The sequence below is a fragment of the Bos mutus genome, chromosome 3 (assembly GCF_027580195.1).
Source record: "Bos mutus isolate GX-2022 chromosome 3, NWIPB_WYAK_1.1, whole genome shotgun sequence".
Lineage (NCBI taxonomy): Eukaryota > Metazoa > Chordata > Mammalia > Artiodactyla > Bovidae > Bos > Bos mutus.
Genome location: NC_091619.1, coordinates 91952562 through 91974386, shown reverse-complemented (window position 1 = coordinate 91974386; position 21825 = coordinate 91952562). Strand labels below are relative to the sequence as shown.

At 37.1% G+C, this 21825-nt stretch overlaps 1 protein-coding gene across 4 annotated transcripts in view; it reads left to right on the top strand.

Moving 5' to 3' along the window:
- ZFYVE9 (zinc finger FYVE-type containing 9) overlaps positions 1–21825 on the top strand; it is a 117996-nt gene that overhangs the window by 28462 nt on the left and 67709 nt on the right. The gene's annotated exons all lie outside the window — the stretch shown is intronic.

Below are 21825 nucleotides of genomic sequence, written 5' to 3'. Positions count from 1 at the left end.
TGGGCTGCCGTCTATGGGGTCGCACAGAGTCGGACACTACTGAAGTGATTTAGCAGCAGCAGCAGCTGGTTAATGACTGTTCTATCTACTAAAATAGACCTGAAAATAGCCTTTAAAAGTTCTTGAACTGATACTCACAATGTAGATACTGTGTATTTGTTTAGAACAGTGTGCAAGTTGAGAATAGCATTTTTTTTTTTTAACACTTCTACTATATACTAGGCTTATCTGGTCTAAACTAAGCATAGTTCTCTGAGATACAGTTAAAGAGGAGAAAAGTGCCTCAGAAAGTAAAGTTTATAAGCAAGAGTGCATGGATTTCAACACAGATTTTTTCAGTTCCAAAGCCCCTTGCTCTTTTTACCACACAGGACATAGTAGCAAAATTTATCAGTATTTGGATTGCTTACTAGAAATCTAAGTGATTGTCCTTGGGTGAACATCAGTTTTGGATAGTGGTAAAGGACTGGTGGAAACAGTGTCAGACTTTATTTTTTGGGGCTCCAAAATCACTGCAGATGGTGACTGCAGCCATGAAATTAAAAGACGCTTACTCCTTGGAAGGAAAGTTATGTCCAACCTAGATAGCATATTCAAAAGCAGAGACTTTACTTTGCCAACAAAGGTCCGTCTAGTCAAGGCTATGGTTTTTCCTGTGGTCATGTGTGGATGTGAGAGTTGGACTGTGAAGAAGGCTGAGCGCCGAAGAATTGATGCTTTTGAACTGTGGTGTTGGAGAAGACTCTTGAGAGTCCCTTGGCCTGCAAGGAGATCCAACCAGTCCATTGTGAAGGAGATCAGCCCTGGGATTTCTTTGGAAGGAATGATGCTACAACTGAAACTCCAGTACTTTGGCCACCTCATGCGAAGAGTTGACTCATTGGAAAAGACTGTGATGCTGGGAGGGATTGGGGGCAGGAGGAGAAGGGGATAACAGAGGATGAGATGGCTGGATGGCATCACTGACTCGATGGACGTGAGTCTGAGTGAACTCCAGGAGTTGGTGATGGACAGGGAGGCCTGGCGTGCTGCGATTCATGGGTTCGCAAAGAGTCGGACACGACTGAGCGACTGAACTGAACTGAAAGGACTGGGAATTTGAAAGGAAGACAAAAATGCTAAGTGATTGGTGCTGTCAGTGGATGGGAGAGTATAGCAAAGATAGCAGGATTTTAGGTTTTACTTCACTATTAGGTCTTGGACTACAAATTAAGAAAAGAATAATGTGGGTGCCAGGTCATAGTATGAGGAGAGATATACCACTCCAGTTTACTCACTACTTTTTCCACATTAATTGACTTTAACAGTATAACTCAAAATTGATGGATTTTTACTATGTTTGGATAGATGGTGATTTGAATAGACAGACCACAGAAGAGGAATGTAGGAGAGGCAGAATGGAAAGAACACTGGAATGGGTATGAAATAGCTCTAGACTTCAGTTTTCTCTGCTGTAAAAGGAAGGGATTGCATAGATTTTATTTCCTTGCAGCTCTGAAATCTTGTGTGAACTTCTGTATTTAAAAAAGAAAGAAAAGGAAATGATAAGGTTTGTGCTAGCACTGATTTATCTCTGTAAAGTTATTATTAAACATACTTGATTAGCCAAGGTCACTTTGTGGGAAAAATATGCCATTAAGCATTTTGTAATGTGCTGTGCTGGAAGTGTGTTTTCTGGAAGTCATCTTAGTTTGATTGGAATGCTGCTTATTACAGTACCACTTAATGTGCTATACTAGGGATTGTATTTTGCAATTACTGTTCCTTTTTTTTCATTTCCAATAGTACTAATACTTTGACACACAAATGATCATCACATATAGTTTAAAGCAGATAGGTTGATGACATGTATAACATCAAAATGGCATATTGAAAACTGATCTAGATTATTTTTAATATAGTTCTAGAAAGGTACCTCCCTCTACACAATGGGGATTATAGGTATTTAATGTATACAGAACATTTCTAAATGTAATTACAAAATTTTATGTTTTACATAAATTTATATTTATGAAAGTGATCCATGTATAATGAACATTTCTAAATGTAATTACAAATTTTATGTTTTACATAAATTTATATTTATGAAAGTGATCCATGTATAATGAACATTTCTAAATGTAATCACAAAATTTTATGTTTTACATAAATTTATATTTATATAACAAATATAAGTTTATATAATTTATATGTTTATGTATAAAATGGCAAACTACAGTTAGTATTTAACACCATACTTTTAATTTGAATTACTGTTCCACAGTAGTTATGAGTAATTTTGTCTATAAAGATATATAAAAGAACTATATAATAATATTTTGATATCTTTGTCTTTATAGCATATTTTTAAATGAAAAATATTTTGAAGAATTAAAATAATTTTTCAAATTTGAAATTGAAAATAAAACACATTTTTAGTTGAGAAGAAGAGGCTTGGTACTATTTTTGTTTTAAACAGAGTAATATTTATATGTTTAAAGATGGCAATCTTCTACCTACTTTTACAAATCCCGAGTCCCTAATTCAGCTCCCTGGATATACCCACTTTAAGAAATTAATAGCCTGTTTCTTAAGTTAAAGTATAGTTGGTTTACAATATTACATTAGTTTCAAATGTACAACATAGTGATTCAGTATTTTAATAGATTATACTCTTTTTTTGTTTTCTGACTGTGGGATCTTAGTTCTCGAACATGGATTGAAACCACACCCTTGACAGTGAAAGTGTAGAGTCCTAACCACTGGACTGCCGGGGAATTCCCTATATTCTATTTAAAATTATTAAAATAATGACTGTGTTTCTCTGTACTGTATAATGCATCCTTGTACCTTATTTATTTTATGCATAGTGGTTTGTATTGCTGCCTCTCAATCCTCTATTCCCATCTTGCCCTCCACTTCCCTCTCCTCAGTGCTAACCACTAGTTTGTTCTCCTTATCTGTGAGTCTGTTTGTTTTGTCATATTCATTTGTTTTATATTTTAGATTTCATATATAGAGTTTTGTCTTTCTCTAACTCTTTTCACTAAGCATAATACTCTCTAAGGTGCATCCATGTTGTTGTAAATGGCAGAATTTCATTCTTCTTAGTGGCTGAGTGATATTCTAGTGTGTGTGTGTCGGGGGCGGGGCGTGTGCATCATATGTGTCCATCCGTGCATGCACGTGCCCTACATATTCTTTGTCCATTCTTCTGTTGATGAACATTTAGGTTGTTTCCATATCTTGGCTCTTGTAAATAATGTCATGATGAACATAGGAGTCCATATCTTTTTCAGTTAACTATTTTCATATTCTTTGGCTGAATAACCAGAATTGGGATAGCAGGATAATATGTTAGTTCTGTGCTTAACTTTTGGAGAGATTTCCATACTGTCTTCCACAGTGGCTATACCAGCTTACATTCCCACCAGTAGTTTATGAGGGTTCCCTTCCATGTCCTTGCTGACATTATTTGTAGACTTCTTGATGATAGCCATCATGAAAGGTGTGAAGGTGATATCCCATTATGGTTTTGCTTTGCATTTTCCTGATGATCAGTGATGTTGAGCATCTTTTCACGTGGCTCTTGGCCATCTGTGTATCTTCTTTAGAAGCATGTTCATGTGTTCTGCCCATTTTTAAATTTGGTTGTTTTTTTTGATACTGAATTGTTTGAGCTCTTTAGATATTTTGAATATTAATCCCTTACTGATCATATAATTTGCAAATGTCTTCTCCCATTTTGTAGGTTGCTTTTTTGCTTTGTTGATGGTTTTCTTTGCTGTACAAAATCTTTTAAATTTAATTATATGCCATTTATATATTTTTGATTTTTTTTTCTTTGGCTTAGAAGACAAATCCAAAAAAATATTGATACAGTTTGTGTTAAAGAGTGTTCTCTATGTTTTCTTGAAGTCTTATACTTTCCAGTTTAACATTTAGGTCTTTAATCCATTTTCTTTTTGTAAGTAATATGAAAAAATATTCTAATTTTATTTTGTAAAATGTAGCTGTCCAGTTATCCAGCACCACTTATTGAAGAGCCTATCTTTTCTCCTTTGTATATTCTTACTTCCTTTGTCATAGGTTGATTGATATAAGTGTATGGGTTTATTTCTGGGTTCTCTATTCTGTGTTGATCTGTGTGTCTTTTTTTTGTGCCAGTACTGTGCTATTTTTTTAAACTTTTAATTTTGTATTGGGGTATACCAATTAACAATGGTGATAGTCGTGATAGTTTCAGGTGAACAGCAAAGGGATTCAGCCATACATATACATGTGTCCATTCTCCTGCAAACTTTCCTTCCATCCAGGATGCCACATAACATTGAGCAGAGTTCCATGTGCTGTGCAATAGGTCCTTGTTGGCTATCCATTTTAAACACAGCAGTGTAGTACTATGCTGTTTTTATGACTGTAACTTTGTAGTATAGTCTGAAGCTAGCACCCCAACTTTGTTCATTTTTCTTAAGATTGATTTGGCAAGTCAGTTTTTTGTGGTTCCATATAAGTTTTAGGGTTGTTCTAATTTGGTGAAAAATATGGTTATTTTGATAGGGATGGCATTAAATCTATAGATTGCTTTGGGTAGTACAGTATTTATCAATATTACTTCTTCTGATTCATTTCTTCAGTTTCTTCAATTCATTTCTTCAATATCATCTTCAATTTCCTTCATCAGTGTTTCATTTTTAGAGTCTTTTACCTCCTTGGTAAGTTAATCCTAGATATTTTTTGTTTTTGATGCTGTTTTAAACAAGATTGTTTTATTGCTTTTTCTCTGTGGTAGTTCATTATTAGTTTATAGAAAAGCAACAGATTTCTGTACATTAACCTCATATCCTCTAACTTTACTAAACTTATTTATTCTAATAACTTTTTAGTGGTGACTTTAGGGTTTTTCTATATGTAGAGTCATGTCATCTCAGAGAAGGCAATGGCACCCCACTCCAGTACTCTTGCCTGGAAAATCCCATGGATGGAGGATCCTGGTAGGCTGCAGTCCATGAGGTCGCTAAGAGTCAAACATGGCTGAGCGCCTTCACTTTCGCTTTTCACTTTCATGCATTGGAGAAGGAAATGGCAACTCACTCCAGTGTTCTTGCCTGGAGAATCCCAGGGATGGGGGAGCCTGGTGGGCTGCCGTCTATGGGCTCGCACAGAGTCGGACACGACTGAAGTGCAGTAGCAGCAGCAGCAGCAACAGAGTCATGTCATCTACTAATAATGACAGTTTTGTTTCTTCCTTTTCAGTGTGGATGCATCTTATTTCTTTTTCTTGTCTGAATGCTGTGGCTAGGACTTCCAATACTATGTTAAATAGAAGTGATTAAGAGTGGGCATCCTTTGTCTTGTTCCTGATTTTAGAAGAAAAGCTTTTAGCTTTTTACCATTGAATATGATGTTAGTTATGGTCATGGGCTTCCCTGGTGGCTCAGTGGTAAAGAACCCACCTTTAGTGCAGGATACTTTGGGATTTGTTTGTTCTTCTTTTTCTAATTGTTTTAGATTATAGTTTGTTTGAGGTTTTTCTTACTTCTTGAGGTAGGCCTGTATCACCATAAACTTGCTTCCTAGAACGGCTGTTGCTACATCTCAAAGATTTTGGAATGTTGTGTTTCCACTTCATTTGTCTAGGGTATTTCCTGATTTTCTCTGTGATTTCTTCATTGATTCATTGGTTTTTATGGTAATGTGCTGTTTAGTCTCTACATGTTTATGTTTTTCCCATTTTTCTTTCTGTAGCTGATTTCTAGTTTCATACAATTATGATTGGAAAAATGCTTGAAGTAATTTCTATCTTACATTTGTTGAGACTTGTTTTGTGACCTGGAATATAATCTGTCCTGGAGAACCTTCCATATGCACTTGAAAATATGGAAAAATGCTTGAAGTAATTTCTATCTTACATTTGTTGAGACTTGTTTTGTGACCTGGAATATAATCTGTCCTGGAGAACCTTCCATATGCACTTGAAAATAATGTGTTTCTGCTTTTATGGATTGGATGTCCTGTAGATGTTTGTTAAGTTCAAACAGTCTAATGCATCCTTTAAGACTGATGCTTGCTTGTTGAATAGACTTTTCTTTTTTTGTAGCAGAAAAATTGGGCAAAAGGCACACCTCCCCTCAAGTGGACCTCATTATTGATATCTTGTACCAGAGTAGTACATTTGTTGCAATTAATGAACCAATATTGATACATTATTTTATTAAGAATAATCATATAAAAGAAATACATACTACAGTTTTTGTTAGTGTTTGCTCCTTGAATTTTACAGTTCTATTGGTTTGATAAATGCAAGTTATCTACCTTATTATTATCATATAGAATGGTTATATCACCCTGAAAGTCCCTTGTGCCCCACTTATGTATCCCTCCCTTACTTTATTTGAACCCTGGCAACTACTGATCTTGGCTCCGTAGTTTTTGCTTTTCCAGAATGTCTTTTATCAGTAGTTGCTGCTGCTGCTGCTAAGTCGCTTCAGTCGTGTCTGACTCTGTGCGACCCCATAGACGGCAGCCCATCAGGCTCCCCTGTCCCTGGGGTTCTCCAGGCAAGAACACTGGAGTGGGTTGCCATTCATATATTATGTTGGCTTTCAAACTGGCATCTTTGACTATGGTATGGGGAGGTTGGGAGGGAGGAGGGTTCAGGATGGGGAAAAAAAAAAAAAAAAAAAAAAAAAAAAAAAAAGAAATATACATTTAAGATTCTTCCCTAACTTTTTAAAAAATTGAGTATAATTGACATATAAGGAGGATGTATTACTTTCAGGTATACAATATAATGATTAGGTATTTGTATGTATTGTGAAATCACCATAATAAGTCCAGTTAACATCTGTACCATACATAGTTACAAAATTTTCTTATGAGAACTTTTAAGATTACACTCATAGCAACTTTCAAATTTGCAATATAGTATTATTAACAATAGATAAGATGACAGGCACTACACCCTATGTTTTATGTAGTTTATAACTTCAAATTTGTTTCTTTTGAGCATCTTCATCTCTTTCACATATATTGCCACCTTGGCAACTACCACCAGACTCTTCTCTGATTTAATGAGCTCATTATTTGTTGTTTTGTTTTGATAGTTTTTAGATTCCACATATAAGTAAGCTCATCCAGTATTTGTGTACCTCTGACTTATTTCACTAGCATAATTCCCTCAAGTTGCATCCATGTTGTTGCAAATGTAAAGATTTTATTCTTTTTTGTGCTGAGTAATAGTCCATCATGTGTGTGTGTGTGTACACATATACATAGAAAAATACATACCAAAATTTCTTTTTTTTTTTTAATTTTATTTTATTTTTAAACTTTACATAATTGTATTAGTTTTGCCAAATATCAAAATGAATCCGCCACAGGTATACATGTGTTCCCCATCCTGAACCCTCCTCCCTCCTCCCTCCCCATACCATCCCTCTGGGTCGTCCCAGTGCACTAGCCCCAAGCATCCAGTATGGTGTATCGAACCTGGACTGGCAACTCGTTTCTTACATGATATTTTACATGTTTCAATGTCATTCTCCCAAATCTTCCCACCCTCTCCCTCTCCCACAGAGTCCATAAGACTGTTCTATACATCAGTGTCTCTTTTGCTGTCTGGTACACCGGGTTATTGTTACCATCTTCCTAAATTCCATATATATGCGTTAGTATACTGTATTTATGTTTTTCCTTCTGGCTTACTTCACTCTGTATAATAGGCTCCAGTTTCATCCACTTCATTAGAACTGATTCAAATGTATTCTTTTTAATGGCTGAGTAATACTCCATTGTGTATATGTACCACAGCTTTCTTATCCATTCATCTGCTGATGGACATCTAGGTTGCTTCCATGTCCTGGCTATTATAAACAGTGCTGCGATGAACATTGGGGTACACGTGTCTCTTTCCCTTCTGGTTTCCTCAGTGTGTATGCCCAGCAGTGGGATTGCTGGATCATAAGGCAGTTCTATTTCCAGTTTTTTAAGGAATCTCCACACTGTTCTCCATAGTGGCTGTACTAGTTTGCATTCCCACCAACAGTGTAAGAGGGTTCCCTTTTCTCCACACGCTCTCCAGCATTTATTATTTGTAGACTTTTGGATCGCAGCCATTCTGACTGGCGTGAAATGGTACCTCATAGTGGTTTTGATTTGCATTTCTCTGATAATGAGTGATGTTGAGCATCTTTTCATGTGTTTGTTAGCCATCTGTATGTCTTCTTTGGAGAAATGTCTATTTAGTTCTTGGGCCCATTTTTTGATTGGGTCGTTTATTTTTCTGGAGTTGAGCTGTAGGAGTTGCTTGTATATTTTTGAGATTAGTTGTTTGTCAGTTGCTTCATTTGCTATTATTTTCTCCCATTCTGAAGGCTGTCTTTTCACCTTGCTAATAGTTTCCTTTGATGTGCAGAAGCTTTTAAGGTTAATTAGGTCCCATTTGTTTATTTTTGCTTTTATTTCCAATATTCTGGGAGGTGGGTCATAGAGGATCCTGCTGTGATGTATGTCAGAGAGTGTTTTGCCTATGTTCTCCTCTAGGAGTTTTATAGTTTCTGGTCTTACGTTTAGATCTTTAATCCATTTTGAGTTTATTTTTGTGTATGGTGTTAGAAAGTGGTCTAGTTTCATTCTTTTACAAGTGGTTGACCAGTTTTCCCAGCACCACTTGTTAAAGAGATTGTCTTTAATCCATTGTATATTCTTGCCTCCTTTGTCAAAGATAAGGTGTCCATATGTGCATGGATTTATCTCTGGGCTTTCTATTTTGTTCCATTGATGTATATTTCTGTCTTTGTGCCAGTACCATACTGTCTTGATAACTGTGGCTTTGTAGTAGAGCCTAAAGTCAGGTAGGTTGATTCCTCCAGTTCCATTCTTCTTTCTCAAGATCGCTTTGGCTATTCGAGGTTTTTTGTTTTTCCATACAAATTGTGAAATTATTTGTTCTAGCTCTGTGAAGAATACTGTTGGTAGCTTGATAGGGATTGCGTTGAATCTATAAATTGCTTTGGGTAGTATACTCATTTTCACTATATTGATTCTTCCAATCCATGAACATGGTATATTTTTCCATCTATTAGTGTCCTCTTTGATTTCTTTCACCAGTGTTTTGTAGTTTTCTATATATAGGTCTTTAGTTTCTTTAGGTAGATATATTCCTAAGTATTTTATTCTTTCCGTTGCAATGGTGAATGGAATTGTTTCCTTAATTTCTCTCTCTGTTTTCTCATTATTAGTGTATAGGAATGCAAGGGATTTCTGTGTGTTGATTTTATATCCTGCAACTTTACTATAGTCATTGATTATTTCTAGTAGTTTTCTGGTGGAATCTTTAGGGTTTTCTATGTAGAGGATCATGTCATCTGCAAATAGTGAGAGTTTTACTTCTTCTTTTCCAATTTGGATTCCTTTTATTTCTTTTTCTGCTCTGATTGCTGTGGCCAAAACTTCCAAAACTATGTTGAATAGTAATGGTGAAAGTGGGCACCCTTGTCTTGTTCCTGACTTTAGAGGAAATGCTTTCAATTTTTCACCATTGAGGATAATGTTTGCTGTGGGTTTGTCATATATGGCTTTTATTATGTTGAGGTATGTTCCTTCTATTCCTGCTTTCTGGAGAGTTTTTATCATAAATGGATGTTGAATTTTGTCAAGGGCTTTCTCTGCATCTATTGAGATAATCATATGGTTTTTATTTTTCAATTTGTTAATGTGGTGTATTACATTGATTGATTTGCGGATATTGAAGAATCCTTGCATCCCTGGGATAAAGCCCACTTGATCATGGTGTATGATCTTTTTAATGTGTTGTTGGATTCTGATTGCTAGAATTTTGTTAAGGATTTTTGCATCTATGTTCATCAGTGATATTGGCCTGTAGTTTTCTTTTTTTGTGGCATCTTTGTCAGGTTTTGGTATTAGGGTGATGGTGGCCTCATAGAATGAGTTTGGAAGTTTACCTTCCTCTGCAATTTTTTGGAAGAGTTTGAGCAGGATAGGTGTCAGCTCTTCTCTAAATTTTTGGTAGAATTCAGCTGTGAAGCCGTCTGGACCAGGGCTTTTGTTTGCTGGAAGATTTTTGATTACAGTTTCAATTTCCATGCTTGTGATGGGTCTGTTAAGATTTTCTATTTCTTCCTGGTCGAGTTTTGGAAAGTTGTACTTTTCTAAGAATTTGTCCATTTCTTCCACGTTGTCCATTTTATTGGCATATAATTGTTGATAGTAGTCTCTTATGATCCTTTGTATTTCTGTGTTGTCTGTTGTGATCTCTCCATTTTCGTTTCTAATTTTGTTGATTTGATTTTTCTCCCTTTGTTTCTTGATGAGTCTGGCTAATGGTTTGTCAATTTTATTTATCCTTTCAAAGAACCAGCTTTTGGTTTTGTTGATTTTTGCTATGGTCTCTTTTGTTTCTTTTGCATTTATTTCTGCTCTAATTTTTAAGATTTCTTTCCTTCTACTAACCCTGGGGTTCTTCTTTTCTTCCTTTTCTAGTTGCTTTAGGTGTAGAGTTAGGTTATTTATTTGACTTTTTTTCTTGTTTCTTGAGGTGTGCCTGTATTGCTATGAACTTTCCCCTTAGGACTGCTTTTACCGTGTCCCACAGGTTTTGGGTTGTTGTGTTTTCATTTTCATTCGTTTCTATGCAAATTTTGATTTCTTTTTTGATTTCTTCTGTGATTTGTTGGTTATTTAGCAGCGTGTTGTTCAGCCTCCATATGTTGGAATTTTTAATAGTTTTTCTCCTGTAATTGAGATCTAATCTTACTGCATTGTGGTCAGAAAAAATGCTTGGGATGATTTCTATTTTTTTGAATTTACCAAGGCTAGCTTTATGGCCCAGGATGTGATCTATCCTGGAGAAGGTTCCATGTACGCTTGAGAAAAAGGTGAAATTCATTGTTTTGGGATGAAATGTCCTATAGACATCAATTAGGTCTAACTGTTCTATTGTATCATTTAAAGTTTGTGTTTCCTTGTTAATTTTCTGTTTATTTGATCTATCCATAGGTGTAAGTGGGGTATTAAAGTCTCCCACTATTATTGTGTTATTGTTAATTTCTCCTTTCATACTTGTTAGAATTTGTCTTACGTACTGTGGTGCTCCCGTGTTGGGTGCATATATATTTATAATTGTTATATCTTCTTCTTGGATTGATCCTTTGATCATTATGTAGTGGCCTTCTTTGTCTCTTTTCACAGCCTTTGTTTTAAAGTCTATTTTATCTGATATGAGTATTGCTACTCCTGCTTTCTTTTGGTCCCTATTTGCATGGAAAATCTTTTTCCAGCCCTTCACTTTCAGTCTGTATGTGTCCCCTGTTTTGAGGTGGGTCTCTTGTAGACAACATATGTAGGGGTCTTGTTTTTGTATCCATTCAGCCAGTCTTTGTCTTTTGGCTGGGGCATTCAACCCATTTACGTTTAAGGTAATTACTGATAAGTATGATCCCGTTGCCATTTACTTTATTGTTTTGGGTTCGAGTTTATACACTGTTTTTGTGTTTCCTATCTAGAGAATATCCTTTAGTATTTGTTGGAGAGCTGGTTTGGTGGTGCAGAATTCTCTCAGCTTTTGCTTGTCTGAAAAGCTTTTGATTTCTCCTTCATACTTGAATGAGATCCTTGCTGGGTACAATAATCTGGGCTGTAGGTTATTTTCTTTCATCATTTTAAGTATGTCTTGCCATTCCCTCCTGGCTTGAAGAGTTTCTATTGAAAGATCAGCTGTTATCCTTATGGAAATTCCCTTGTGTGTTATTTGTTGTTTTTCCCTTGCTGCTTTTAATATTTGTTCTTTGTGTTTGATCTTTGTTAATTTGATTAATATGTGTCTTGGGGTGTTTCTCCTTGGGTTTATCCTGTTTGGGACTCTCTGGGTTTCTTGGACTTGGGTGATTATTTCCTTCCCCATTTTAGGAAGTTTTCCACTATTATCTCCTCAAGTATTTTCTCATGGTCTTTCTTTTTGTCTTCTTCTTCTGGAACCCCTATGATTCAATGTTGTAGCGTTTAATATTGTCCTGGAGGTCTCTGAGATTGTCCTCATTTCTTTTAATTTGTTTTTCTTTTATCCTCTCTGATTCATTTATTTCTACCATTCTATCTTCTAATTCACTAATCCTATCTTCTGCCTCTGTTATTCTACTATTTGTTGCCTCCAGAGTGTTTTTAATTTCATTTATTGCATTATTCATTATATATTGACTCTTTTTTTATTTCTTCTAGGTCCTTGTTAAACCTTTCTTGCATCTTCTCAATCCTTGTCTCCAGGCTATTTATCTGTGATTCCATTTTAGTTTCAAGATTTTGGATCAATTTCACTATCATTATTCGGAATTCTTTATCAGGTAGATTCCCTATCTCTTCCTCTTTTGTTTGGTTTGGTGGGCATTTATCCTGTTCCTTTATCTGCTGAGTATTCCTCTGTCTCTTCATCTTGTTTAAATTGCTGAGTTTGGGGTGTCCTTTCTGTATTCTGTCAGTTTGTGGAGTTCTCTTTATTGTGGCGTTTCCTCACTGTGTGTGGGTTTGTACAGGTGGCTTGTCAAGGTTTCCTGGTTAGGGAAGCTTGTGTCGGTGTTCTGGTGGGTGGAGCTGTATTTCTTCTCTCTCCTTTCGAAGAGTTGGGTTGCTTTTCTGGGTGCCTGATGTCCTCTGCCGGCATTCATAAGTTGTTTTGTGGAATGTACTCGACGTTTAAATGCTCTTTTGATGAATTTGTGGGGGAGAAAGTGTTCTCCCCGTCCTACTCCTCCGCCGTCTTGGCTCCTCCCCCCAAAATTTCTTTATTCATTTATTAATGGACACCTAGGTTGTTTCCATATATTGACTATTGGAAATAATGTTGCAGTGAGCATGGTGGTGCAGGCATCTATTTGAGTTATTGATATTGTTTTCTTTGGATAAATACCTACATGTGGAATTGCTGGGTCATACGATAGTTGTATTTTTAATTTTTTGAGCATCCTCTATACTGGCTGCACCAATTTTCTATAGTGGCTGCACCAATTTTCATTCCCACCAACAGTGCACAGGGCTCTCTTCACATCCTTCCCAACGTTTGTTAACTTTTTGATAATAACCATTCTGACAGGTATGAGTTGATATCTCATTGTGGTTTGATTTGCATTTTCCTGATAATTAGGGGGCATCTTTTCACATACATGTTGACCCTTCTTTTGTCTTCTTTGGAGAAATGTCTGTTCATGTCTTTTACCTATTTTTAATTGGATTGTGTATTTTCCTCCTGTTGAACTATATGAGTTCTTTATACATTTGCAATATTAACCCCTTATCAGATACATGACTTGAAAATATTTTCTCATTTTCCATATTGTCTTTTCATTTTGTTGATGGTTTCCTTTACTGTGTAGAAGCTTTCTAGCTTGATGTAGTCCCACTTGTTTATTTTTACTTTTTTGATCATTGCAAAGGCCAAAGTCAAGGAACCTCTGTGTCTTTTTCTGACATGATAACTCCTTTCTTTTTATTGCTCTGTAGTGGTCTGTTGTATGGGTACACCACAAGTTTGTTTATTCATTCAGCTGTTGAAAGACATCTTGGTTGATCTAGTTTTTGGCAATTATAAGTACAGATATTATAAATATTTGTGCGCAGGTTTTGACTAGATGTAAGTTTTTCATTTGTATAAATATATAGGAGCATGATTACTGGAGGGTATGGTAAGCCTATGTTTCTCTTCATGAGTGTTAGTAGCTCAGACATGTTTGACTCTTTGCGACCTCATGGACTGTAGCCCACCAGGCTCCTCTGTCCGTGGAATTCTTCAGGCAAGAATACTGGAGTGGGTAGCCATTCCCTTTTCCAGGGGATGTTTCTGACCCAGGAGTCAAACCCAGATCTCCAACATTGCAGGCAGATTCCTTACTGTCTGAGCCACCAGAGAAGCGCTTCTCTTCATAAAAAACTGCCAAATTGTCTTCCAAAGTGGCTGTACCATTTTCGCATTCCCATCAGCAGTGAATGAAAATTCTTGTTGCTCCACATCCTCACCAGCATTTGGTCTTGTCAGTTTTGGATTTTTAGACATTTTAATTAATTAATTTATTTGGCCACGATGTGTGGCTTGTGGGATGTTAGTTCCCCAACCAGGGATTGAATCTGGGCTCTTGGCAATGAGAGCTTGGAGTCCTAACTGCCAGACAGGCAGGGAAATCCCAAATTTTAGATGTTTTAATAGGTGTAGTATCTCATTTTTGTTTTAATTTGCAACTCTAATGACATGATACTGAACGTCTTTTCTTACACCTATTTCCCATCTGTGTATCTTCTTTGGTAAAGTGTCTATTTAAATCTTTTGCCTATCTTTTAATTGGGTTGTTTGTTTTCTTTTTAAAAATAATTTTATTTATTTATTTTTTGCTCTGCTAAGTCTTTGTTGCTATGAGAGCTTCTTCCTAGTTGTGGTGAGTGGGGGCTACTCTTTAGTTGTGATGCATGGGCTTCTCCTTGTGGTGGCTTCTCTTATTGCAGAGCCCGGGCTCTAGGCACGTGGACTTTAGTAGTTGTGGCACGTGGGCTCAGTAGTAGAGCTCCTGGGCACTGGAGCACAGACTTAGCAGTTGTGGCACACGGGTTTAGTTGCTCTGCAGCACGTGGCATCTTCCTGGACCAGGGATCAAACCTGTGTGCCTTCATTGGCAGGCAGATCCTTTACCACTGAGCCATCAGGGCAATCCCATTTTCTATTTGCTTATGTTAATGGGAAACAATAGATATAAGAGTAAGAAATAGATGCTTTAAATAGAATATTGCATAGTAAGTTAGTTTCCCTCATACTCTGCCTGAAAACCTGCCTGTCCTATCTTTTCACTGACATGAGTTTAACTATTCTGGCGTGGTGAAACAGGATCAAGCACGCTGGTTTCATCTTGAGTTCTAATGAAGCTAGGAAATGTTTTCCATTGAAAAGACTGAGGGCTAAAAATCAGCCTCACCCATGTCATAGCACTTATCATACAGTATTATCTTTGTCCTTCTCCCTCATTGGTCTGTAAGGATCTTATGATTATGATTCTTTTTATATCCCCAGCATTTGGTGCAGTACCTGCTACCTACAAAGCACTCAGTGAATGTTTGTTAATGAATAAATGAATCCCAGACAATTACTTTATTCAGTAAACACCGAGTGTCTGTCACTGTGCTGGGTGCTGGTTTATGCTAAGATCCATATTCTCATGTAAAGATTAGTGGGAATAACCAAAAGCAAACAAATAGAATTGCAAATTGTGATGAGGCCTATTTAGGAAATTAACAAGGAGGGATACTGTATAAGAGGGACAGGGGGAGTAAGGTCTGGGCAGTCCTCTGAAAAGTGGCATTTTAGGTGATATATGAAATTTGTGGAGTCAGTCATCAAAACAGGGAGCAGAATGCTTTAGGAAGAGTGAACATTATAGACACAGTCTCTAAGGCAGGAAAGCACCTCTTCAGGAAACTGAAAGGAATACAGTGTGGTTAAAGTACAACAAGTAAAAGAAACCTCATAAAAAGAGCTTAGAGAGGGACTCAGGGAATAGATCACTGGGCTTTGCAGGTTATGTAGGGAATTCAGTGAGAAGCCATGGGGATGCATGAGCTCACCTAGGGAAGAATGGATAGACGGAAGAGAAAGGGCCCAGGCCTGAGCCACTGAGGTCAAATGGAGAAGAAAGACTCAGTACAGTGACTGAGAAAGAGTGGCAGAGAGACAGGTAGAAAACAAAGAAAATGTGTTGTCTTGGAAGTCAAAAGAAGAATGTAGTTTGTCAAAGGATGGGGACTGTCACCTATGTAAAATGCTGATCAGGGTCAATAAGGTGGAACAGGGAAAGGACCATTATACTTGACTACAGTAGGGTCACTTATAAAAGCTGTCTTGATAGAGAATGTTTTTTCCTATTCTATGAATACAGAAGCAGGATGGGTCAAAAATGGGGAATTGGTTGAAAATGGAATAAGAAGTGAAGGGACTGAGAGATCCTGTTCAGATTTTACTGTTAAGGGAGAACAGAAAAAATTGGAGCAATTATTAAATGAAGGTGGTGATTATGGGTGAATTTTTTTAAGGATGGAAGATACTACTGTATTTATATAACATCATGAATGATCTTCTAGACAAGTTGTTTTAGAAGAAAAAGGGGATTAATCAAAGGAAGAGAAAAAATTTTGAGAAAGCCAGAGAGATGACATTTGTGCATTTATTGAGTGTTAGGTTTTCAACAAGGGTAAGAAAGAGAAGGTAGGGAATTTTTTTTTGTATTTAGGTAAATTTTTGTATTTAGTGGTGAAAGCAGTAAGAAATTTCTAAATCCTTGGCTCATATTTCATATCAAAAATATAGAGAGAAGGTGAAATAGGGATAGATGATGAAGGTTTCAGAAAATTGTTAGTTATTTTGGAGTGGGAAAGTAAATCCTAGGAGAAAATTGAAACTTTCATAGCCCTGTAAAACTTTGTATTAAACTTTCAGCCAAATGGTACTAGTCCAGTCCATTCTTGGGATAGGGTCAGTATTTGTCTTTGGAGACATTTTTAACTTGTTACATTGTCTTTGCAATAAAAGCACTTTCTATTGGAAAAGCAAGGAAAGTCGAAAAGGGCCCATCTATGTTGCCGTCTGTTCATCTATTTCCATTTATTTGTTTACTCATTGATTCATTCAGTGAACATTATGTATTGCTTACTGTTCTGTTTTTAATTAAAGAGAGGCAAAAACAGTATAGGAATGGTCACTGTATGAAAACATACTGCTCATATTTCTGTAGATGACAAAGCTTTAGTATATGAAATATAATAAGTAACAAAACAATAACAAAGTTGCAGATGCTTTACAGTTGGAGGCAGATTGATGATGATGGTGGTAGTGATGGTGAGGAGAATGAGATAATGTTCTCATTTAATATTTATTCAATGTTTACCACATGCCAGACACTTCTAAATGCTGATTATATTATCTTATTTAGTATATGTTAACTCTTTAGGAGATAGCTAGTGTTATAATCCATATTTTGCAAAAGGTTTAAAATGATTAAGTAACTTGTTCAAAATCACACAGCAACTAACTGTTTGAGTTAGGATTCTAACTCAGACTCTTTGACTTGCAGAGTCCACACTCCAAAGCAATTTGCAATTATTTTAGGAAAAAACAGAATAAGAGAATGGTGAAATTGAAGTCCTTAGTACTAGGGCCACTTCTCTATCAACACCTGGAACTATGACCACACAGTTCCTAGGCAGCCAGCTAAGAGGGAATCAGAAAGGAGCTAACATTTATTTAGTACATGCTCAGTATTTTGTTTATTATCTAATTTAATCTTTCTAGTAAACCTGTGTAAACGGTGATATTATCCCTACTTTACAGTTGAAGAAACTAAGTGGAACTAGAAACCAACCAAGGCTTTTTTTGGCTGTATAACTCATGCTTTTTCCCCATAAATGTGATGGAGAGGGTACAAATTAAAAACCTAATAGGTTTATTGCATAGACATCACCTGGACCTTTGAGCATTTAAAGGTAGTAATTTTTGTCCATTGTTATTCCTTTTTTCTCTGTTTTTCCCTGCAGAGTTGAGTGACAGTAGTATCAATACAAAAATAAAATACTTCCCCTCAAAAAAAAAACCTATTAAACTTAATGCTATACTTTTATACACTTTTATACTTAATTCAAAAAGAAAGGTGAAGAAACCCTGATTTGTATTTTGCTAGATGGCAATTTGTTATTTTAAATAAAATTATACATTAAGTTGCAAATTACTTTTGAATAACTTGACTTACAGTCAGTTTTGTTTACCGCTGAGGATTTTGGTGGTGAATATGGCATAACCTTTATAAGACCCTGAATTAAAAGAACTTTAAAATAATCTGTTGGCTTACAATCTCAGAGATCAATTTCTCAAGTTTTTTTGTCCTCTGGTCTTAAAACATAGACACTTGGTTATGCTTCTTGGTAAGCAGCTGCTGCTGCTAAGTTGCTTCAGTCGTGTCCAGCTCTGTGCCACCCCATAGACGGCAGCCCACCAGTCTCCCCCGTTCCCAGGATTCTCCAGGCAAGAACACTGGAGTGGCTTGCCATTTCCTTCTCCAATGCATGAAAGTGAAAAGTGAAAGTGAAGTCGCTCAGTCATGTCCAACTCTTCGCGACCCCATGGATTGCAGCCTACCAGGCTCCTCCGTCCATGGGATTTGCCAGGCAAGAGTACTGGAGTGGGGTGCCATTCCCTGCTCGGTAGTTAATTTCTCAAACTACAGTTGTGTTGAATTGTGGTGTTAAGAGCATTGTAATGAGCTGTTGTTTTTCAGTCATTAAGTTGTGTCTGACTTTGCGACCCCATGGATTGCAGCATGTCAGGTTTCCCTGTCCTTCACTATCTCCGGGGGCTTGCTCAAACTCACGTCTGTTGAATCAGTGATGCCATCCAACCATCTCATCCTCTGTCACCCCCTTCTTCACCTGCCCTCAGTCTTTCCCAGCATCAGGGTCTTTTCCAGTGAGTCAGCTCTCTGCATCATCTGGCCAAAGTATTAGAGCTTTAGCATTAGTTCTTCCAATGGATATTCAGGATTAATTTCCTTTAGGATTAACTGGTTGGATCTCCTTGCAGTCCAAGGGACTTTCAAGAGTCTTCTCCATCTTTGGTGCTCAGTCTTTTTTATGGTCCAACTCTCACATCTCTACATGACTACTGGAAAAATCATAGCTTTGACTATACGGATGGCAAAGTGATGTCTCTGCTTTTTAATACGCTGTCTAGGTTTGTCATAGCTTTTCTTCCAAAGAGCAAGCGTCTTTTAATTTATAGCCGCAGTCACTATCCACAGTGGTTTTGGAGCCCAAGAAAATAAAATCTGTCACTGTTTCTACTTTTTCCCCATCTATTTGCCATAAAGTGATGGGACCGGATGCCATGATCTTAGTTGTTTGAACTTTGAGTTTTAAGCAAGCTTTTTCACTCTCCACTGTTCACCCTCATCAAGAGGTTCTTTAGTTCCTCTTTGCTTTCTGCCATTAAAGTGGTATCATCTGCATATCTGAGATTGTTGATATTTCTCTTGGCAGTCTTGATTGTCTGGCTAGTGATTCGTCCAGCCTGGCCTTTCCTATGATGTACTCTGCATAAAGAAGTTAAATAAGCAGGTTGACAACAGGCAGCCTTTATGTACTCCTTTCCCAATTTTGAACCAGTCTGTTGTTCCATGCCCAGTTCTAACTGTTGCTTCTTGACCCGCGTACAGGTTTCTCGGGAGACAGGTTAAGCGGTCTGGTTTTCTGTTTAAGAATTTTTCACAGTTGGTTCTGATCCTCAGAGTCAGAGGCTTTAGCTTACTTAGTCAATGAAGCAGAAGATGCTTTTCTGGAATTCTCTTGCTTTGTCTATGATCCAAAAGATGTTGGCAATTTGTACTCTGATTCCTTTGCCTTTTCTAAATCCAGCTTGTAGATCTGGAAGTTCTTGGTTCACGTACTGTTGAAGCCGAGCTTAAAGGATTTTGAACATTACCTTGCTAGCATGTGAAATGAGTGCAGTTGTACAGTACTTTGAACATTCTTTGGCATTGCCTTTCTTTTGGATTGAAATGAAAACTGACCTTTTCCAGTGCTGTGGCCACTGCTGAGTTTTCCAATTTTGCTGGCATATTGAGTGCAGCACCTTAAAAGCATCATCTTTTAGGATTTTAAATAGCTCTGCTGGAATTCCAGCACCTCCACTAGCTTTGTTTGTAGTAATGCTTCCTAAGGCCTATTTGACTTCACACTCCATGTCTGGCTATAGAATAGTAACCACATCATTGTGGTTATCTGGGTCATTAAGACCTTTTTGTATAGTTTTTCTGTGTATCCTTGCCACCTCTACTTAATCTCTTCTGCTTCTGTTAGGTCCTTGCCATCTGTGTTCTTTATTGTGCCCATCTTTGCATGAATTATTCCCTTGGTATCTCTTAAGTTTCTTGAAGAAATCTCTTGTCTTTCCCCTTCTGTTGTTTTCCTCTATTTCTTTACATTGCTCACTTAAGACTTTCTTATCTGTCCTTGCTGTTCTCTGGAACTCCGCCTTAAGTTGGGTATATCGTTCCCTTTCTTCGTCTTTCACATCTCTTCTTTTCTCAGCAGTTTGTAAGGCCTCCTCAGAGAACCACTTTGAGTTCTTGCATTTCTTTCTCTTTGGGATGGTTTTGGTAACTGCCTCCAATACAGTGTTTCGAACCTTTTATCTAGCTTACTAGCTATATGACAGAGTAGTTTTACTTCACATTTATTTAACTCTGTTAATTATGAATGAATGCTTTCATAGAATTTATGAGTTTAGATGAGATAATACATGTATGTTAAGTGCCTAGAATTCATATAGTTTCCTGTGAACTTGAGCAAGTCATTTAACGATCCAAATTCAGTTTCCTCTGATAGAAAATAAGGTAATATAGCCCCAGTTCTCCCTATACCACAGAGTTGTTTTGATAATGGGAAGCCTCTGAAAATGTAAATTGGTAGTCATGGTAACTAGGTAGATTAATTATACCTAGTAGAAGGAGAGGTGATTGCTCTCACTTTGTCTTTAATAGGACCTCATCCCTTGTTTCAGTTATGTAAGATACAGGATACTTATTGGCCATAAAAACTGGATTAGTAAAATTTGCACTGCTGGGAACACCTTTCTACCTGTATGAAGTTTTCTCTGATAGGGATTAATGAGTTCTCAAGAAAATAAATCTTAACAGGGAGCTAAGGAGATTCTTGTTGCCTGGTATGAAAGGGAAAATAAAGTAAGATTGTCGGGAACCAACCCTGGAAAGTGGAAATAAGGTGCTGGAAATTGGCATGGCCAATTTTTGGTGGCCTGATTTGATTCCCTGGAGCTGGGGCTGTGCTTACTTTTATGGTTAAATTGTGTATTTTGATCTTTCCTGGCTTGCATAGCAAACCAATGAAAGCAGCTGGTATGATTATTATTCCACACATAAGGGTAGTAAAAAAACAGAAGTGAAAGCCCAGAATTCCCAGTCTTTGTTTATTTCACCTGCTATATTGCCTCTTCAAACAGAAATAGCAGATGTTACTAATCTAAACACCCAAGTTATATGTTTGTAGATAGGAATTTTGCCTAAGAACAGCTTAGGTTTTTTTTTTTTTTCCTCCTATATATTTGCTTCCCTGGTGGCTCAGCAGTAAAGAATCTGCCTGCAGTGCAGGAGACGGACATGTGGGTTTGATCCCTGGGTCAGGAAGATCCTCTGGAGAAGGGTATGGCAACCCACTCCAGTGTTTTTGCCAGGAAAATCCCATGGACAGAGGAGCCTGGCAGGCTACGTCCATGGAGTCACACAGAGGTAATGCACTGGTCATAGTAAACACCCTTTTTCAACAATACAAGAGATGACTTTACACATGGATATCACCAAATGGTCAGTACTGAAATCAGATTGATTACATTCTTTGTAGCTAAAGATGGAAAAGCTGTATACAGTCAGCAAAAACAAGACCTGAAGCTGATTTTTGGCTCAAATCATCAGCTCCTTATAGCAAAATTCAGGTTTAAAATTAAGAAATTAGGGAAAACCACTAGGCCATTCATGTATGACCTAAATCAAATCCCTGATGATAATACGGTAGAGATGACGAATAGATTCAAAGGATTAGATCTGGTAGACAGAGTGCCTTAAGAACTGTAGACAGAGGTTCATAACACTGTACAGGAGGTGGTGACCAAAACCATCCCAAAGAAAAAGAAATGCAAGAAGGCAAAATGGTTGTCTGAGGAGGCTTTACAAATAGCTGAGGAAAGAAAAGATGTGAAAAGCAAGGGAGAAAGGAAAATGTATAACCAACTGAATGCAG